Source organism: Sapajus apella, unplaced genomic scaffold (genome assembly GCF_009761245.1).
Source record: "Sapajus apella isolate SASKATOON/1434 unplaced genomic scaffold, GSC_monkey_1.0 scaffold7, whole genome shotgun sequence".
NCBI lineage: Eukaryota > Metazoa > Chordata > Mammalia > Primates > Cebidae > Sapajus > Sapajus apella.
This window is the reverse complement of record NW_022436947.1, coordinates 21,631,594-21,647,921: the sequence shown is the minus strand read 5'-3', so window position 1 is coordinate 21,647,921 and position 16,328 is coordinate 21,631,594.

Sequence of the window (16,328 nt, the reverse complement as noted above, 5' to 3'; positions counted from 1 at the left end):
TGTGTGTGTGTGTGTGTGTGTGTGTGTGTGTGTGTGTGTGTGTGTGTATGCAGATGGTTGACTGTTGAAACAATCTGCTTAGCCAGTTTGTACTTGACATTTCCTTAGCTTTCCTGTTCTCCTCATTGATCATTGATAAGCCATGGCTAGAAGATACACTACATTTTATTGCCAGTGTTGAGTTCAGATAAGCACTACTGGTTAAATTAGGTATGACCATATATTTCAACGAGCTTTAGATAGCCTTTGTGTTCAATCATCTTCTACTGGATTAACTTGGAGGTCCAAAGCTAAAATGTCATGATTAATGACTGTGAAGACCTCACATTTGAATGATACATTGCAGAAAGCACTTATAATATTTAGAACTTAAAGTGCATTTATAAGCCAGTGGCCAAGGATAAACAACTAAAACCAAGGGAATACATTCAATCCTTAATCTGTATGCTCTGCAGTATCAAAAATGAGTATGTCAGCCTAATTGCTAATTTTCCAATATCTATTAGTTCAAATATATTTAGTAATATTATGTAATGGTGTAAATGGTGGCTCCATCATAATTTATGTCCATATTCTAATCCATGGAACCCATGAATCTTACTCTATTTGAACAGCCTTTGAAGATGTTATTAAATTAATAATTTTGATATGAAGAATTTTTCCAGGATTATTCAGGTTGACTTTAAATCTAATAATTATTAACCTTATAAGAGATAAGCAGTGAAGAAGACAGACACAAAACAGTAAGTGATATGAAGACAGAGGCAGAAATTGGAGTCCGTGGCCATATGTCAAACACATTAGAAGCTACCAGGAGTTATAAGGGGCATGGGACAGATTTTCCCCAAGTGCCTCTTTAGCGAGTATCCTGTCTCCACCTTGATTTTGGACTTCTGTCCTGCCAAACTCTGAAAGAATAATTTTCTGTTGTTTGAAGTGATCAAACTTGTTATAATTTGTTACAGGAGCCCTAAGAAACTAATACATATTTAAAATCTTAGGCAATCTGTTGGGGAATATGGATAATATGTTTTTACTGAAATCAGCATAGGATCAGGCATAGAACAGTATGGTATTATGTCTACACTTGTTCTGCATAGAAAGGCCACCTGTCTAATCTCAGAAACTTTCTGGGAAAAAAGCATTTAAGACCTTGGAAGTATTATTGCTTCTACAAATTGCTGAATTATAGCATAAAGTGTATTTTTCACCATTCTTACTTTCTTAAAATCATAAAATGGACAGAAGAAAGCATTTGGGAATGCTTCCCTCAGAAGTTAAGATTTATGTCTCAAATTGAGGCCCAGTTCATTTTCTTCTTAACTATACTTTGAAGATCATATTATCTGGATCCGAGTTGCAACCTTTGGTGTAACTATACTCTTTCTTCTTGGTTTCTTTAATTCTGCCCACATAATTATAAATAAATAAACTCTACTATGCTGTGCTCAAATTATACAGATTGAGTTAGCATCTGTTTTCTTCTGTAAGCTTATAAAATTACTTGTTTAATATTCTTATATCACTGTAAAAAACATGGAAAATATTCTCTGACAAGATTTCTTTGTTTACTGCCATATGCCTATAACATAAAATTGTTAAAATTTACCTCTATAGTCCAAGAAGGAAATATAAGTGAATAATTTTATATCTATAGCTGCATGCATTAGTTCCCTAGGAGTGCAAAAAAGTATCATAAATTGAGTGACTTGAACAAAGGAAATTTAATATCTTAGCGATCTGGAAGTTAGAAGTGTGAGATCAAAGTGTTAGCAGGGTTTATTTCTTCTTAGGGTTGTGTTTTAGTCCATTTTGCATTGCTATATAGGAATACCTGAGACTAGGTGATTTATAAACCAAAGAAGTTTCTTTGGTTCAGAGTTCTGCAGAATGTACAAGCATGCTACCAGAATTTTCTAGGCTTCTAGTGAGGCCTCAAAACGGTTAACTCGTGGGTGAAGGTGAAGGAGGAGCAGATCTGTCACATGGTGAGAGAAGTAGCAAGAGAGGTGCCAGGCTCTTTTAAACAACCAGCTTTCGTATGAACCAAGTGAGAATTCACTCATGCCATGGGGAAAGCACCACCAAGCCATTCACAGGTCTCTTCCCCCATGACCTAAACACTTTCCTCCAGGTGCTACCTTCAACAGTAGGGAACACACGTTAACATGAGATTTGGAGGGGACACACATCCAAACAAATAAGGTTGTGATGGAGAGTGTGTCCCATGCCTCTCTTCTAACTGCTGGTAGTTCTCCAGCAATCTGTGGTGTTCTTTGGCTTGTATTATATCACTCTGATCTCTGCTTTTATTTTCACATGGTGTTTGCTTGGTGGATATATCTGTATCTCTGTCTAAATATTTTCTTCTTATAAGGATTCCAGTCAAATTAGACTTAGGGACCTAGAATTTAGACTAGCCACCTAATTTTACATTGTCTATCTATGTAAATACCCTATTTCTCAAAGAGGTCACATTCTGAGGTAATTAAAGTGAGAACATCTTTTTGGTGAACATAATTCAACCTACACCACCTTATGGAATATGGCATATCAAACACGCAAAAGAAAATATATATTAGTATATTTAGATATTTGCAATATTTAACAAAAGGGCTCATCTTATGACTTGACAATCCTAATAATATTATCTTAAACATTAACTCACACAAAGATACCATTTTAAACATCATTCGTTAGAGATGGATGATACTGAAATATGGATTCCAGCAATAAAAATGAGTAAAAAGTGAAAACACCCTAATATTATTCCTTAAGAGATGTTTATTTTAAAATTTAATTTAATTGTTTATTTCCAACATTTATTTTAAGTTCAGGGGTACCTATGCAGGATATACAGCTTTGCTAAATGGGTAAACGTGTGGTGGTGGTTTGCTGCACAGATCATCCCATCACCTAGATATTAAGACTGACATTCATTAGCTATTCTTCCTGATGCTCTCCCCACTCTTACCCCACCTGCACCCTGTGACAAACTCCAGTGTGTGTTGTTCCCTGCCATTTGTCCATGTGTTCTCATTATTCAGCTCCACTTGTGAGAACGTGCAGTATTTGGTTTCTATTGCTGTGTTAGTTTGCTGACGATAATAGCTTCCAGCTCCATCTGTGTCCCTGCAAAGAACATGATCTCATTCCTTTTTGTGTCTGCATAGTAACCCATGGTGTATATCTACCACATTTTCTTTATCTAATCTTTCATTGATGAGCATTTGGATTGATTCCATATCTTTGCTATTTTGAATAGTGCTGTAGTGAACATACCAATGCATGTATCTTTCTAATAGAATGATTCATATTCCTTTGGGTATATTTTTGGATATATCTATATTAGAATTGCTGTGTCAAATGATATTTCTGACTCTAGATCTTTGAGAAATTGCCACACTGTCTTCCACAATGGTTGAACTAATTTACACTCCTACCAACAGTGTAAAAAGTGATCATTTTTCTCCACAACCTCACCAGCATCTGTTCTGTTGTTTTTTGATTTTTTAATAATAGCCATTCTGACTAGTGTAAGGTCGTATCTCACTGTGATTTTGATTTGCATTTCTCTAATAATCAGTGATGTTGAGCTTTTTCGCATATACTTGTTGGCCCCATTATGTCATCTTTTGAGAAGTGTCTGTTCATGTCGTTTGCCTACTTTTTATTTATTTATTTATTTATTTTTATTGTACTTTAGGTTCTGGGATACATGTGCAAATCATGCAGTATTGTTGCATAGGTATATACTTGGCAAGGTGGTTTGCTGCCTTCATCCCCCATCTCCTCTATCTGGTATTTCTCCCCTTGTTATCCCTTCCCACCCTCCCCACCCCCTGCTGTCCCTCCCCTAACTGCCCCCCTCAACCGACGGCAGTCTGTGATGCTCCCCTCCCAGTGTCCACATGTTCTAATTGTTCAACACCCACCTATGAGTGATAACATATGGTGTTTGGTTTTCTGTTCTTGTGTCAGTTTGCTGAGAATGATAGTTTCCAGATTCATCCATGTCCCTAAGAACGACACAAATTCATCGTTTTTTATGGCTGTGTAGTATTCCATGGTGTATATGTGCCACAAATTCTTTATCCAGTCTATCATCGATGGACATTTGGGTTGGTTCTAGGTCTTTGCTATTGTAAACAGTGCTGCAATTAACATACGTGTGCATGTGTCTTTATAACAGACAATTTATAATTCTTTGGGTATATACTGAGTAATAGGATTGCTGGGTCAAATGGTATTTCCATTTCTAGGTCCTTGAGGAATAACCACACTGTATTCCACAATGGAATTTGCCTGTTTTTTAATGGGGTTATTGTAAATTTGTTTATGTTTCTTAAAGATGCTGGATATTAGACCTTTGTCAGATCAATAGATTGCCAAAATTGTCTACCATTCTATAGGAAGTCTCTTTACTCTGTTGACAATTTCTTTTGCTATACAGAAGCTTTTTAGTTTAATCTGATCCCACTTGTCAAATTTTGCTTTTATTTCAATTGCTTTTAGCACCTTTATCATGAAATCTTTGCCCATGCCTAAGTGCTGAATGCTAGTGCTTAAGTTTTCTTCTGAAGTTTTATAGTTTTGAGTTTTACATTGATATCTTTAATTCATTTTTAGTTGATTTTTGTATATGGTATAAGGAAGGGTTCCAGTTTTAATTTTCTTCATATGGCTAGCCAGTTCTCCCAGCACCATTTATTTATAGGGAATCCTTTCCCATTGCTTGTTTTTGTCAGGTTTGTTGAAGATCAAATGGTTGTAGGTATGCAGTCTTATCTCTGGGTTCTTATTTATTATTTACTGATGTGTTTATTCTTATACTAGTACCATGCTTTTTTGTTTAGTACAGTAGTATAGTTTGAAGTCATATATGGCAATGCCTCCACTTTGTTCTTTTTGATTAGGATCACCTTGGCTATTTGGGCTCTTTTTTGGATTCCATATAAATTTTAAAATAGATTTTCTAAATTGGTGAAGAATATCAATGGTAGTTTAATGGAAATGTCACTGAATCTCCAAATTACTTTGTTCAGTTTGCTCATTTTCACAATATTGATTCTTCCTATCCATGAGCATGGAATTTCTTTTCTGTATGTTTGTGTCATCTCTAAATTATTTCAGCAGTGGTTTGTTGTTCTCCTTGAAGAGGTTCTTCATTTCCCTTGTTAGCTGGATTCTTAGGTATTTTATTCTTTTTGTGGCAATTGTGAATGAGCGTTCATTTGTAATTTGGCCCTTAGCTTGCCTTTTTATTGGTGAGTTGGAATGCTGGTGATTTTTGCACATTGATTTTATATCCATAGACTTTGCTGAAGTTGATTATTAGCTTAAAAGCCTTTTGGGATGAGCTGATGGTGTTTTCCAGATATAAGATTATGTTATCTTCAAACAAACATAGTTTGACTTCTTCTCTATTTGAATACTTGTTTTTCTTTCTCTTGCCTAATTACCCTTGCTAGAACTTCTGATACTATATTAAAGAGGAGTGGTGAGAGAGGGCATTCTTGACACCACAGAAATACAAACAGCCATCATAAAATACTATAAACATATCTATGCACAGAAATCAGAAAATCTAGAAGAAATGGATAAATTCCTGGACACATACACCCTCCCAAGTATCAACCAGGAAGAAATTGAGTCCCTGAATAGGCCAATAATGAATTCTGAAATTGAGGCAGAAATAAATAGCTAACCAACTAATAAAAAGCCCAGTACCAAATGGATTCAAGAACTGGTACTATTCTTACTGAAACTGTTTCAAACAATTGAGAAGGAGGGATTCCTCTCTAACGTATTCTATGAGGCCAGCATCATCCTGATACCCAAAGCTGGCAGAGATACAAAAACAACAACAAAAAAGAAAACTTCAGGCCAATATTCTCGTTGAACATTGATGGAAAAATTCTCAACAAAATACCTGCAAAGTGAATTCAGCAGGACATCTGAGAGTTTATCCACTATGATCAAGTTGGCTTAATGCAAGATTGGTTCAATATATGCAAATCAATAAATGTAATTCATCACATAAATATAACTATAGAGAAAAACTGCATGGTATCTCAACAGATGCAGAAAAGACCTTTGATAAAATTCAGCATCACTTTAATATTAAAAAGTCTCCATAAGCAAGGTATTTTTTGAACATATGTCAAAATAATAAGAGCCATATATAACAAACCCACAGCCAATATCAGACTGAATGAGCATGCTGAAAGCCCTCCCCTGGAAAACTAGCACAAGAGCTGTTTAAGTACATTATAATATGCTATAAGAAATTTGTGGAATGATACATAGTTTTTAAGAGAATGAGGTCTAAGATGGAAAACTTTTGAGAATAATAAAGTTAAAAACCAAGTTTCATACCACTAATTGTGTGTGCCTAGAAAACAGTCACAATTCTGTCATTCATATTCTTAATGTGATTACTTTTGTGGAGTGAGAAACTTCTGGTGATCTGATTGAGATCAAAGAGGTAGTGGAGTTCATGCAAGACAATGCATTTTACTTTTGACTTTATGTTTGAAATTATTACATTCACTGTTTTTATAGCAAGCAGGACTTACTTTTAAATTACAGGGAAGAAAAGAAACGTTTATAGAGATTACTGTTTTTGTTTTTTATTACACATCTCTAAAAATAAAAAGTAACCAGTGGATTTTTATTGCTAAGTGAAAATATATCTGTGTCTACAAAAAATAATTGGCATTATACTTTCCTAACTCATTTATTTGTAGAGTCTGAAATTATAGCATTAATTTATATTCTTGAGCTCCTACTATGCTCCAGGCATTGTTGTTGAGCTCCTACTGTACTCCAGGCATTGTTTTATGTGTTTGAGATAAAGGAAAAAACAAGACTGGTGAGAGGCAAAATTTCCTTTCCTCATGGAACTTATATTCTAGCCAGGGGAGGAGAGATTAAAAATCTGAATGTAACAGACATTTACAGGACATTCTACCCAATAACTACAGATTAAAAGGATGAAGAAAGATACACCATGCTAACACTACTTTTAAAGATGCTTTATCTTTATTAATTTTGGATAAAATATACTGATTTCAGAAACAAACCAAAAGCTAATTAGGGATAATGCGTAGCTTTACAAAAGTTAATGGGATTATTTTTAAGAATCCAATATAATTGTGTGTGTGTACCTAACAATATACCATCAATATATTTTAGATAAAAAGTATTAAATAAAAGAAGAAATAGACAAATCCATTATTTTATTGTTATTTAAAAAATTAATTTATTATACTTTAAGTTCTGGGGTACATGTGCAGATCGTGTAGGTTTGTTACATAGGTATACAGGTGCCACGGTGGTGGTTTGCTGCATCCATGGCCCCATCATCTACATTAGGTATTTCTCCTAATGCTATCCCTCCCCAATCCCCCGACTCCATGCTATTCCTCCCCTAGCTCCCCACCCCCTAGGCCCCAGTGTTTGATGTTCTGCTCCCTGTGTCCATGTGTTCTTGTTGTTCAATACCCACTTATGAGTGAGAACATGTGGTGTTCGGTTCTCTGTTCTTATGTCAGTTTGCTGACAATGATGGTTTCCAGTTTCATCCGTGTCCCTGCAAAGGACATGAACTCATCATTTTTTTTATGGCTGCACATTATTCTATGGTGTATATGTGCCACATTTGCTTTATCTAGTCCATCGTTGATGGGCATTTGGGTTGGTTCCAAGTCTTTGCTATTGTAAACAGTGCTGCCATGAACATATGCATGCATGTATCTTTATAATGTAATGCTTCATAATCCTTTGGGTGTATACCCAGTAATGGGATTGCTGGGTCAAATCGCATTTCTATTTCTAGATTCTTGAGGATTGCTGCACTGTCTTTCACAATGGTTAAATTAATTTACACTCCAACAAATAATGTGAAAGCGTTCCTATTTTTTCCACATCCTCTCCAGCATCTGTTTTCTCCAGATTTTTTAATGATCACCATTCTAACTGGTGTGAGGTGGTATCTTAATGTGGTTTTGATTTGCATTTCTCTAATGAACAGTGATGATAAGGTTTTTTCATATATTTGTTAGATGCATAAATATCTTCTTTTGAAAAGTGTCTGTTCATATCCTTTCCCACTTTTTGATGGTGTTGTTTCTTTCTTGTTAATTTGTTTAAATTCTTTGTGGATTCTGGCTATTAGCCCTTTGTCAGATGGGTAGATTGCAAAAACTTTTTCCCGTTCTATTGGTTGCCAGTTCCCCCTATTGATAGTTTCTTTTGCTGTGCAGAAGCTCTTAAGTTTAATTAGATCCCATCTGTCTATTTTGGCTTTTGTTGCCATTGTTTTTTGGTGTTTTAGTCATGATGTCCTTGCTCATGCCTATGTCCTAAATGGTATTGCCTAGGTTTTCTTCTAGGATTTTTTGTGGTGTTACGTCTCATGTTTAAATATTTAATCTATCTAGAGTTAATTTTTGTGTAAGGTGTAAGGAAGGAATCCAGTTTTAGCTTTCTTCATGTGACTAGCTAGTTTTCCAAACACCATTTATTAAATAGGGAACACTTTCCCCACTGCATGTTTTTGTTACATTTGTCCAAGATCAGGTTGTGGTTGTGTGGCATTCTGTCTGAGTCCTCTGTTCTGTTCCATTGGCCTATGTATCTGTTTTGGTACCAGTACCATGTTGTTTTGATTAAAGTAGACTTGTAATATAGTTTTAAGTCAGGTAGTGTATTGCTCCAGCTTTTATTTTTATTTTTTTCTTAGGATTGTCTTGGCTATGTGGGCTGTTTTTTTGGTTTCTTATGAAGTTTAAGGCGTTTTTTTCCAATTCTGTGAAGAAAGTCATTGGTAGCTTAATGGGGATAGCATTGAATCTATAAATTACTTTGGGCAATATAGTCATTTTCTCAATATTGATTCTTCCTAACCATGAGCATAGAATGTTTTTCCATCTGTTTATGTTCTTCCTTATTTTCTTGAGCAGCAGTTTGTAGTTCTCCTTGAAGAGGTCCTTCACATCCCTTGTTAGTAGTATTTCTAGGAATTTTATTCTCTTTGTAGCAGTTGTGAATGGAAGTTCACTCATGATTTGGCTCTCTGTCTATTATTGGTCACATTTGAAAGCTTGTGATTTTTGCACATTGATTTTGTATCCTGAGACTTTGCTGAAGTTGCTTATCACCTTAAGGAGATTTTGGGCTGAGACAATGGGGTTTTCTAAATATACAGTCTTGTCATCTGCAAACAGGGGCAATTTGATATCCTCTCTTCATATTCGAATACCTTTATTTTTTCTCTTGCCTGATGTCCCTAGCCAGAACTTCCAATACTATGTTGAATAGGAGTGGTGAGAGGGCATCTTCATCTTGTGCCAGTTTTCAAAGAGAATGCTTCCAGCTTTTGCCCATTCAGTATGATATTGTCTCTGGTTTTGTCATAAATAGCTCTTACTATTTTGAGATATGATCTATCGATACATAGTTCATTGAGAGTTTTTAGCAAAAGGCCTGTTGAATTTTTCGAAGGCCTTTTCTGCATCTATTGAGATAATCATGTGGCTTTTGTCTTTGCTTCTGTTTATGTGCTGGATTACAGTTACAGATTTGTGGATGTTGAACCAGCCTTGCATCCCTGCGATGAAGCCTACTTGATTTTGATGGATTAGCTTTTAGATACACTGTTGGATTTAGTTTGCCAGTATTTTATTGAAGATTTTTGCCTCAATGTTCATCAAGGATATTGGCCTGAAATTTGTAGTTGAAGACTCATACACCTTTTTTGATGGATAAAGCAAAGTTCTTTTTAAAAATTGACCTGAACACCACTGCCATTCAACTTGATTTCGTCCGCCTTTATAGAATACTCCATATAAAACTGCATAATACACATTTTTCTGAAGTTTGTTGGATCACACACCAACTTATCCACATTGTGACCTATATAACACACTTAAACACATTTAAAAGAGTAGAAATCATACAAAGTATGTCAGAACATGATAACACTAAACAGTAAATCAATAACCTAAGGAGAGCTGGAAAAACCCCTAAGTATCTGGAAATTAATATACATCTAAATAACAAATGGGATAAAAAAAAGAAGTCTCATGTAAAAATATCAAAGTAGATAAAAATAAAAATGACCAGTATTTGTTAGTGTAGTGAATGCATTACACAGATTCAAATTTATAGTTTTAAGTGCATATTTTAGAAGTAAAGATATGAAATCAATAATTTAAACTTTTGCCATATCAAAGAACAATTTAAACTTATAGAATATAGGGGAAAATAAATCATGAAAATTAACATGGGAATAGAAAATCAAATGCTGCATATTCTAACTTACATGTGAGAGTTAAGCATTGACTGTGCATAGATAGGAAGATGGGAACAATAGACACTAAGGGATACAAGGGAAGAGGGAGGGATGTGGGATGAAAAGCTACCTATCAAATTTTGTGTTTGCTACCTGGATGATGGTATCATCCATACTCCAAACCTCAGTATCACATAATATGCCTGTGTAACAAACCTCATGTGTGCCCCCTAAATCTAAAATAAAGTTAATTTTAAAAATTAAAACAGAAATGAATGAAATTGAAAACAGGAAAACAATAGAGCAAATCAATAAAACCAAATGTTGGTTCTTTAAAGAGGTAAATAAAACTGATGTATTTCCTGTGAAGCTAATTAAGAAAGAAAGAAAAGGAATAGAAGAAGAGAATGGGGAAAGAAGAAGGAGGAAAGGAGGAAGAGAAAGACATTAGAGTAGAGAGAGGTGGAGTAGGAAGAGATGAATTATTTAAAATGCCTATTTCAAAAATGAAAGAGATGTCATTGCTAATAATTTTATGACATTCATAAGATGAGTATTCAATGAACAACTTTATGCTTAAGCAGTTGATAATTTAGGTGAAATGGATCAGTTCCTTCTATGACAAAAAGTAGCAATATCCAAACAAGAGAAATACATAAACTATTCATATATTTATTATATATCAATTTTTTAATAGAGGAAGCCTATGTCTATAAAAATAATTGGATCAATAAATGATAACCCGACAAATAGTGCCAGGTCGAGATGAGTTCACCAGTGATTCTTCCAAATAATTATAAAAGAAATGCTATGATTTCTTTTTTTTCCTGGAAATTAGAAGCTTAGAGAACATTTCTAACCCATTATATGAGTTCAGCCTTACCCTAATACCAAAAACCGATAACAATGTTTAAATTAGGAAACTACAGAATAATATATCTCATGAACATAGACTTAGAATTCCTCAACAAAAAAACAATAAATCAAATTCACCAATATATAGAAGAATTATATATCATGCCAGGTAGGATTATTTCTGGCAGGCAAGGCCAGCTAATAATTCAAGACTCAATTAATTGAGCATACCACTTTAACTAATTTAAAATAGAATATTCAAGTCCAAATCTACTTAAATATATACAGAGGCTGTGTGGGTATAAAATAATGATAAAAATTTAAAGTTCTAAATATATGGAGATATCTTTCATATTCCTAGATTGGAACACTCAATATTTTTATGATGGCCATTCTTCTCAACTTGATGGATACGGTCAACGTAATATCAATTCACAATCCAGAAAATTATATTGTGGATGTCAGTAAGCTAATTCTAAAGTTTATATGGAGAGGCAAAAGGCCTAGAATAGCCAGAAAATATTAAAGAAGTCTGGAGTACTGCAACTACTCAATTTCAAAGCTCACTGTAAGTTTATGTGCACTGGTGAAAGAAGGAACATATATCATTGGAAGTGATAATAAAGCCTAGGTTTAGAATCATGTAAACATAGAAAACTATTCGACAAGAGAGAAGAAAAAGTTAATAAAGGTGAACTTTATAATAAGTTGTTCTGAACAATTTGACATCCATATGAAAAACATGCAACCAAATCTAGACACAGATCTTACACCTTACACAGAACTTAACTCAAAATCAATTATAGTCCTAAATGTGTAATGGAAAGTTATACCATTTTAAATAAAACTCAGTAAAAAATTGACATAAATTTGGGCTTTTCAATTAACTTGTAGATATAACACCAAAAATATGCCTCATGAAAGAAAAAACTGATAGGTAAACTTTATTAAAATTATAAACTACTCAATGTGGTTTTGATTTGCATTTCTCTAATGATCAGTAATGATGAGCTTTCTTCATATGTTTGTTGGGAAGACAGTGTGGCAATTCCTCAAGAATCTAGAACTAGAAATATGGTTTGAACCATCAATGCCATTATTGGGTATATACCCAAAGGGTTATAAATTGCTCTATTATAAAGAGACATGCACTCGAATGTTTATTGCAGCACTGTTCACAACAGCAAAGACTTGGAACCAACCCAAATGCCCATCAATGATGGACTAGATAAAGCAAATGTGGCACATATACACCATGGAATACTATGCAGCCATAAAAAGGGATGAGTTCAAGTCCTTTTTGGGGACATGGATGAAACTGGAAACCATCATTGTCAGCAAACTGACATGAGAACAGAAAACCAAACACCACATGTTCTCACTAATAAGTGGGTGTTGAAAAATGAGAATACAGGGACACAGGGAGGGGGACATCACACACTTGGGCCTAGGGCGTGGGGAGCTAGGGGAGGAATAGCAGGGTAGGTGGGGGGATTAGGGAGGTATAGAATTAGGAGAAATACCTAATGTAGATGACGGGGTAATGGATGCAGCAAACCACCATGGCACCTGTATACCTATGTAACAAACCTGCACGATCTGTACATGTACTCCAGAACTTAAGGTATAATAAAAAAAATTATAAACTACTGCAGTGTGAAAGTGTGAAGAGAATTAAAACCCAGCTACACCTTATGAAAAAATACTTGCAAAACATATCTGATAAAATATTTGTATCCAAAATACATACATAAATTTTAAAATTCAATAATTAAAAATGGACAAAAGTTCTGATACCTAAACTGATAATATATATAGGCTATAGATATGCACAGGAAAAAATGCTCCATATTATAAGTCATTACATAATTGCAAATTAAAATCAAAATGAGATACTACTACAGATCTATCAAAATAACACAAAAAAGTCTAACCATACCATTAAGCATAGCCACAGAGACTCTTATTCATAGCTGTTGGAAATGTAAAATGGTACAACCTCTTTGAAAAATATTTGACACTTTTACACAGTTAACCAAATCTTACCATACAATCTAGTCATTATGCTCCTAGGTAATTACCCAATGATTTAAAATTATATCCATGCAAAAGTCTGCATGTTAACTTTTGTAGCAGCATTACTTGTAAACAACAAAAACGAGAAGCAACAAAGATATGCTGCATAACACAGTCTAAACTAACTACAGTTCATCTGTACAATGGTGTCTTATTTATCAATAAAAAGTACTGTGCTATCAATCATGAAAAATCATAAATGAACCTTGAATGCATAATGCTAAATGAAAGCAGCCTGTCTAAAAACTGCATACTGTGATTGTAATGACAGGATATTTTAGAAAAGGCAAAACATAGAAATAGTATAATTAACAGTGATTTTCAGTGGCTAGTAGTTTGGGATTAAAGCAGCATTAAATACGTGAAGCATAGATTTCATAGGTTAGTGAAAATATTGTGTTATACTGTAGTGGTAGATGAAAGATATCAATCATTTATTAAATCCAAAACTTTATAGCCACCAAAATTAAAAGTCACTGAATTCACATTTAACATATCATTTGTGTAGTTGGAGGTCTCAAGATGGAATACAGAATATGAAAAAGGCTCTAAATGTATTGCAAATTTATAAATGTGACAGGGGAGGAATGTGTTAGTCTAAGTAAACTTAGAAATGAATAGAGATTGTAAAATAAAAGGCAAAAAGAATTATACATAGCACTCTACTTGATAAAGTTGTTTTTCATAGGGTCAAAGCTGAGCACTTTTGAAAGCACTATACATGCATACTGAAATTAAGCAATTATGGAAATGGATGTCAGATAGAGTCAGGTTTCTCACTGTTGGAACTGGAGGTTAGAGATGAGCGGTCTATGCTCTGTCCCCTTAGAGGGCCTGGAAGAAACAGCACTTTTCTTTTCCACTCTTAGTCTTTTTCGGCTAGGTCCCTTTCATTACATATAATGCAGAAACAGACATGCTTAAATGCATTCACATGGAATTGGAGCCTACATAGATGATCAAATACATCACATAAAGAATCAAATTTAACTTCTAGAAATCAAAAGAAAAAAATGAAAGGAGTATGTTCTTTAAATGAAGAGGAAATATGGGTGAATAGGCAGGAAAACCCCCAATATGCTTTAGAATACTGATTCATCACTCGAAGATGTATAAAGCCATCTAGTAAAGACAGAAATATATATATATATATATATATATATATATATGTAATACATGTTATATATGTAATATATATGTAGTGTATATATGTGTGTGTCTATATATTACTATATATATATTGTAATAATGATAATATCATAATTTAACGGTGAAGAAATGCCAAGTTCAGTGCATATTATCCCACTGTGCCCTGTCTCAAGGAAGAGATTCTCTCATTCTCATAAAGTAGGTGGGAGTGGGATTCTGCTTCATTCATGGGAAATCTTTCAGATAATTGACTATTTCTACTACTACTATTATTGTTATTAACTCCTGGTAAACATAATGTTCACCTATGAGTAAATAATACTCTTGCATTCAGAATGAGAATCTTTAAATCTCAATTGTATAGCTTCTTCAAGAAAGTATGTTCAAGCTCTTGAATTAAACATGGAGATTCGAATTAATCCAACTAGTGGAAATAAGCATAGCATAATTCCTAAAAAGAAACAACATTTTTAAAGGAACAAGTTCCCCTGTAGCTTCAAAGCATAATTTTAATTTCTCTCTGTATATTAAAATTCAAAAGAGATAATATGCAAATGCTTTACAAGTCACATGCATTTTTGATCCTTTTAGGACTTGAAAAGAAGATCAGTTAAAAAAAACAATGATTTCTATGCTTGTGTAATGTTGGCTGTTTCTTGGAGATAATATTTTCATTCAATTATGTCTGCAAGCACCATAACTTCTATTGATGAACATGGATTGACATAGTTGTTTAAGCCTATAATGAACTAAATGTTACACAGAATACAATTTTCCTCTTCATTTACCTTAATTTATTCTAGTTGTAAATGCCATTGACTTCCGTGATTACAGAATAAATCTCACTGTAGGATCAATTACTACTGTTTAGAATAAAACTTCAGTTGTTTTTTTGAATTATATCCACTGGGTATTCCATTTTAATTTGGCATAGCTTTTACAAAAATACTGGATCTCTAATGAATGAAATACATGATTATATCTAGCCATTTTATATGTAATTATTGAACTTACGATAAACTTACTTTCCTTACAATTCACTAATTTCACTATTTAAAAATATATAACTACCTAAGCATATGCTTCCTGGGCTTATGATGTAATTTATCTATTTGTTGTTAGAAGCTGTTTTTTTTTTTGCAAAATAGGAATGTATATTTCTATATCTGAAATTTTCTAATTGGCTTTCTTCTCTTCTTGAGAAAGACTAAGATCATTTAATAACTTCATCATCACTAATTATAATTGAAATAATTTTGCTTTTCCAAGTAAAATTAAAGTAAAAAGCAAGTCAATTTTAAAGAAAATCTTACATATACCTTTTACTTAACACAAATATGAACTTACACATATGTATTATTTTATACAAATGGTTTTCAAGCTTTCTAGTCTCCAAATCACTTTACTTTGTAAATAAATTATTTTGTAAAAAAACCAAAAACGGCTTTTGTTTATAGGGTTGATATCTATCAATATTTACTATATTAGGAATTAAAACTGGTAAATTTTATAAGAATATCCATACATATATTTAGCCAGCTTTAAAAGCAGTGCCCTAATCACATTGTCATTGTGATGTAGCTTCTGGAAAACTACTGTTCACTGAAAAGAAAAGACAATTTCAAACAACTGAAGTGTTCTTGAGATCCCCACACCACCAACTTGAGAATACTTGATTTACTTTAATATAAACAGTGATTTTATCAAACTCTAGTTTAACTTTGAATACAAATATGTCTATTAGTTGTTACAGGCTGTAACATATTTATATGTACTATATCTTAAGGAGATTCAAGTGACATTCTCTTTGCATAATAGGTCTAAAAGCCCAATACATGGAGTGCAGTGGCACGATCTCCACTCACTGCAACCTCAGCTTCCTAGGTTCAAGTGATTCTCATGCCTCAGTCTTCAGAGTAGCTCGAATTACAGGCATGTGCCACCACACCCA